This window comes from Eublepharis macularius, chromosome 10 (genome assembly GCF_028583425.1).
Source record: "Eublepharis macularius isolate TG4126 chromosome 10, MPM_Emac_v1.0, whole genome shotgun sequence".
NCBI lineage: Eukaryota > Metazoa > Chordata > Lepidosauria > Squamata > Eublepharidae > Eublepharis > Eublepharis macularius.
The window spans coordinates 88,191,734-88,197,733 of NC_072799.1; the positions used below are offsets into that span (position 1 = coordinate 88,191,734).

Consider the following 6,000-nt stretch of genomic DNA (forward strand, 5'->3'; position numbering starts at 1 on the left):
CCTCCCCTCAAAGTTGACTCAGAGACTCCAGCTGGTGCAGAATGCTGCACCTCATGTTCTTTCAGGAGCAAGATGGAGCACACGTATCACTCCCATTCTGCAGCCGCTCCGTTGGCTTCCCATCAGTTAGCAGGCTCATTTCGAGGCTGTGACTATCATATTCAAAGCCCTTCATGGCCTTGGCTCCTCATATATGTGCGACCGCCTCCCCCACTATGTTCTGCCGCAGCAGCTTCACTCATCTGGACAGGGCCTTCTGCAGGGACCATCCTGCAATTGGGCCCAGGTGCCCACCTGGTGAAACTCTGTCTTTGGAGACCCGAACCCAGCGGGACCTGTTGTCATTCCATGGGGCTTGTAAGACAGAGATGTTCCACCAGGCTTATAGGGGTTGGGGGGGGGGTTCTCCAACCAGCCTCCTACCAGTGCTGGTACTACCAGTAGTAAACTTGTGCCCTCCCGGTTGTCATCAGATGGATGGCCACCCTGCCCTGTGGGCCCTGTTGTTTAGAAAAAATGGGGAGGCATTATGTGCGCTGTACTGTGAGGTTAAATTAATGTAACTGTTAGACTTGTTTTTATCTGTTGTATATCATTATGCTCTGCTCTGCTCTGAAGAGCGGATTAAAAAGATAATAATAAAATAACAACAACAGGCTGCCCACACACGTGCGTTCTCTAGGGTAACCCCCGCCTTACGGAACAGCCTGAGGAGGTCAAGAAAGCTCCCTCTCTCCTGGTCTTCCGCGAATTCTGTAAACCTGAATTATTCGGGAGGGCTTTCTACCCAGATTACAGGGCTCTGTTGTAAGAAGTAGCTCAGAGAGATGTACTGGTAGAAGCAGGGACTATACGCTGCTCTGTTGGGTACTGTCTGCCAATGTAGACATGCACCTTCTAGGGAGTTTCCAGGTTGTTAAATACGCCTTGTAAAGTAGTTATGTTTTGTTTCAGAAAGATTTCTTCTCTGTGCCCAGCTTTGTTTGTTTTCCCCATACCCTATTCTTTCTTTCACTGTTGTTCATTATTGCACTTTGCTCTGTGACTGTCCTAGCTAGCGATTATATTTCATTTTCATTTGCACTGCGTAATCCTCCTTGATCTCCGTGAGAAAGGCAGACTATAAACCATTATTATGACTACTGCTGCTGTTGCTGCTGCTTCACATACTAATTTCTGGTTCCAAAGGTAGATCCCAAGCCTGAGCCTTCACGGACTACATCCCCCATTGCAAAGGGGCAGGTGACATTATTGACACCTGAGAATTCTGTGCCACTGGCCAATCCGAGTCCTAGAAGGACTTGTAGGCTCTCTGTTCAAGCCTCCTACATACGCTGTGCATACAGATTATTCTGAAACCAATGGTACTGGGTCAAAGAAGCCTGGAGAGAGAAGCATTTCACACTCCAGAAAATGCTGCCAAAGGAATAAACTAGCACCAGCTGTTTGAAGTAGTAAACTGTCAATATTAATTAAGCAACTCTAACATTACACTGACATCAGAATCCAAAACATTCAGAAACCTGTAGGAGAACATTCTAACCTTCCAGGACATTAGTAGCAGTTCTCCTGCAGAGGAATTTCAAAGGAAGATGAGAAAGAGAGACTGCTGAATGGCAACTGATGAGGAAGCTGAGACAATTCATCCACCTGGACTGAATTGAGACCTAGGCTTCCTGTCTCATTACCAATGCTGATTTCTTCACACCTACTACCCCTCTGCATGCCCCACCCTACGCCTGCCTTTGTCATTCTCCAGCTATTATCATTGGGCATCCACAATCACTCCACTATCCGAGATGCAAGGAAGATGGACTCACATTCTAGCTGTATCTGAAGAAGTGAGCTGTGGCTCATGAACGCTCATACTCTACCACACATTTTGTCAGTCTTACGGGTGCTACTGGACTCTTGCCCTTTTCTACTATTAGCTGATTTGATATGGCCAGATCTTGCCCAGATGTCCAGTCCAAGGCCTGCCTGTTCTCACTCCGGGCTCAGCCGTCCACACGAAAAGCCATTCCACATTTATACGGCGCTTTGGCCTTCTTTCAAGACCGGGTCGGTCCCGAGCCTTTGGCGCCGCCTGTCCGCCGGGCTCCCGGCAATCCCGCACTAGCTGCTCCCGGGCCTGGCCTCCGCCCCGGCGTCCTCCCGGCCTCCCTCCACGCGGCCCAGGCCGGCCCTGCGGCTGCAAACGTGTCCCGCCGCGCCTCCGTCCCAGGCCAGCCGGGCGCCCTTCGCCAAACAGCCGCTGGGGGGCAGCGCCGCGCCGCCTCTCCGCGGCCCCAGCCGGGCTCCGGCCTTCGAGGGCCGCCTCTCCGCTCCGGACAGCGAGGCCGGCCCGCCCCGCCACATCACTCGCGGCACCCCCTGCGCCCCGCTCCGCTCCGGCTCCGGCGCCGGCCGAGGTGGCGGCGGCCTCGGGCTGCCCGCCGCGAGGGAGCGCGCTCCAGGGGCCCCCTCGGACCGCGCCGGCTGGAGGGAGGAAGGCGGCGGGCGCGAAGCCCCCGGGACTCCCGCCAGCCCCGGCCCCAGGCAGCGAGTTCGCGCCGCCTTCTTGCCGTCGACCCGGGAAGCGCCCGGCCTGGCTGCCGAGCGGAGCCGAGCCGAGCCGAGCCGAGCAGGAGAGGCGGGCGGGCGGGCGGCCTCCGGGGCCTCGCAGGAGGCGCCACTCGGCCGCCGCCGGCTCCGACTCGCCTCTCCTGCTTCAGACCCTCCGCTTCTGCCCCGCGCCGCTTCCAGCCCAGCCCAGCCCAGCCGGCAGCAGCGGGGAGAGGCCGAGGCGAGCCAGTTACGGCGAGATCGGCAGGAAAGTTGCGCTCCCCTCGCAGCCCTTGGTGGCGCCTCTTTTCCCCTCCCAACGAGACGCTCGCAGCGTAACAGGACCTGACGGCTCACTCACAGCTGCTCCTCGCGTGTACAGTCGCACGTGTGGAGCCGTCGAGGTCACAAACCGAACCTCCATATCCCTTCAAGAGCTCCATACTTTGCACTGAGACGATGGAACATCTCCAAAATACGCCACGAACACGTATACTCAGGCTATGCACGTGAGGACCGTCCCCAATGGAGAGAAACCCAGACAAACGGACACTTCCACCAGCCGGACTCAACTCGGGCCCTTCCCCGGGACCTTCTCACATGGCAAGGTTTAGGCAGGGCAGGGAAGGTCTGTTTTGCTAAGCCTGCTCTTTTGAACCGCCACCAACATTCATGGACGATCCACAACTACTTAACCCAAAGTGGTCGAGTTTTAAAGCCCAGTCAGTCAGACGGGTGTGGAGCACGCACGCAGAGCCAAGCACTGCAGCTCAACTGATTTGAGGATCACATCTTCAAAAACAAGACGAATTTCTTCAGGGCTCTCGGAACAAGCGCTTTAAAAGCAGGGAAAGGGAAGAAAACGGAGAAAGCAACAATCAAAGCACCAAGAGAAATCCCGGCTGTGATGCCTCCACCGCCCCGGAAACAATGGGGTGATTTCAGGCCATTCCAAAGAACACCCGTCCGTGCCCTGTTTCCAAAGAACACCCCTCCTCGGCGAAGTAGGTTGGGGCTTGAGAAGCGTTGCCTTGGCTAAGCAGAAGCCCAAGCTCTCCAGGTTCGGGGCGGAGATGTTCGTGGGAGGCGAGAGAGACTCGGGTTGTGTCTGCGCGCCTGTGTTGTGTGCGTCTTCCTTGCGCTCAGCGGTTACCCGCGTCTCCCGGGCGCGCGGGCCAAGGGAAGTTACCTCTCTTTAGGGAAGTGGAAAAGGTTAATCCGAATGGCAGAGCCTTTCCAAGTCGGCCAGCAACAGGCTTCTCCAGCCCCTCAAGCAAAAGCCCTCGGCGGTGCACAGAATGCCCGTGAAATCCCGGGAAAGTCGGTCCAACAGCAGGTTAAGAAGAAGCGGGTTGCGGGGCGGGCGGCGGTCCTCCCGTTGGGTCTCAGATTCGAATCGGGGAACTTGGCTGGTTCTGGAGCGCAATAGCAGGAAAGCGCGGAGATGCGCTGCGACTGGAAACCCCGCGACGCCCCGTCGAATTATTCCCGAGCCAAAGGTCGTTCGCGGGGTGCTGGGCAGTTCTGAGGCGCCTGCCTCAGGGGCCAATTCGCCGGTGGAAACAGCCTCCCGAACCCGCCTCTTTTAGAGCTGGCCGGAGCAACTAGAAAATGCCCGCTGTTGATGTAAAGGCGGCGTCCATCCCCAGTTCAGCCGCGCCTTCTCCAGGAGAACCGATTCCTTTCCAATGCGAGGTGGAGCACACAGGCAGCAAACCGACGCCAAGGCGCAGAAACCGACGGGAGGGGTAATCCCGGCTGGCGCGTCCCTCTCCCGCGGGGCGGGGGGCTCCCTCCGGCTCCAGCCAGCTGTCCGGCCGTGTTCCTCGCATCGCCCACGAACTTCTGGATGGGTCCAGTCCAAAGAAAACGTTGCGCGAGGCAGGCAGCAGAGCCATTTCCTGGTGCGCCCGCCCAGAACTTTTCCAGGGCAACCGAACTGGCCCTGCAACGTTGGCAGCGACAGACAAACGCGCCGTCGGGCTGGGGGGCGTTTTGTTTTCCCCCAGCAGAAGCGGCGGCCCACGTCTTCCCCGCAGCCCCAGTTGGCGTGGCAGGACCCAAGCCGGGCTGGGAGAAGGACACGCAGCTCTTGGAGGGGGGCCGGGGGGCGGGAAATGCCTCTGCCTCGCACCCCCAACGGCGGCAGTGCCTCTGTGCGCCCCGAAGCTGGCGCTTTCCGGCTTGAAAGAGCCCCCCCTCCCAGGCCGGCTCGCCCCACATCTGGCAGGCATTGAAGAGGCTGGGGACGCAGGGAGGGGGCGGCGGGTCTGCGAGGTTCGGCAGGGAGCCGGGCGCGGGGGAAGCCAGCGCAGAGAGACCCTCCGGCTGCGCCTTACCTGGCCGTTGCTCCGCGTCCGCCGCGCGGTCCGGCTGGAGGAGCCCGCTGCCCTGGGCCAGTCGCCCCGCGCCCTTCCAGTCCGGTGATTCACCAGCTGTCTAAACACACCGGCGCCCAAAGGGGCTCCACTCCGAGCGCGCCCCTCTCCCGTTCCCTCCAGGGCTCCGCCGCCGCCGCCCCCCCGCCTGCTCCCTCCTCCCGGCCCTGCGGCAGGAATGCGGCGCCCCCCCCCAGCGCCGCCCCGCCGAATCTGGTTGTCATTAGCGCGGCAGAGCAGGCGGCGTTTCCCCGGCGCGGGCGCGGGGCGACCCGAGCGGCTCCGGGCAGTGGTTCCTGCCTCTGCGCAAAAGCGGCCCCTGAAGCCCTCCGGCGCGCGTCAGATGGGACCGGAGCGCGGGTCCTTTGGGTCGTGCCCCGGTCCGGTTCCCTCTGCTCTCGGGTGCCACCTCCGTCCTCCCTCCTGGTCCCCGCCGGTCGGCTCCTCGGGCTTCCCTGGGAGTGCCGTTCCCGCTCGGTGTGGGAGCAGAAGGTGTCCGTGGCGAAGCCGGGACGCTTTCGGCGGAGCAGCCGCGTCCAGCCAGACCCTCTCGGCCTCGGGGGCGCGCTGGCTTCGGAAGGAGTTGGCATCGCGTCTGGCTGCAAAGTCAGCGCCCCCCTAAATTTCCCCCCAATGCGACTTCCAAAAGTTTCCGGGGAGAAAGAAAGAAAGCGCCCCCCCCCCGCCTCCCTACCTGCCCGGGTCTCCTAATAAGCCGTTGGGGTGGAGGGAAGAAAGCGCCTCTCGCCACCGGCCCGCGTCTCTCCGGAGCGCCGCCTGGCCACTGCTGCCGCGCTCGAGTCCAGCCTGCCCGGACGAATCATTTGCTTGGAGTAAATAGCTGTCAGGAAATGGGCCCCCTCCGCCCGCCACGCCTCCTCCAGAGTAAGAGCCTCCCTCGCTCTCTCGGCGCCCGCAGCTCCGGCGCGGGGCTCTTACGCCGGCAGGGGGGCCGGCCTCGCATCCAGGCTCCGTCTGGCGGAGGGAGAGCAGCGCAGCGCCTGTGGAGGGGGCGGGGGAGGGAGCCTGACCCTTTCTCGGGAGGGGAGGGGAGGGGGGCCTGCCCTGCGAGGAGGGG

The 6,000-nt window shown here is 60.8% G+C and overlaps 1 protein-coding gene across 1 annotated transcript in view; it reads right to left on the minus strand.

The window, feature by feature from the left end:
• PDGFRA (platelet derived growth factor receptor alpha) overlaps nt 1–5,674 on the minus strand; it is a 91,265-nt gene extending 85,591 nt beyond the window's left edge. The window contains exon 1 of the mRNA XM_054989514.1: nt 5,617–5,674. The gene's annotated coding sequence lies outside the window, so the exon portion shown is untranslated. The remainder of the gene's footprint in view (nt 1–5,616) is intronic.
• Between the last annotated feature and the right edge of the window lie 326 nt (nt 5,675–6,000).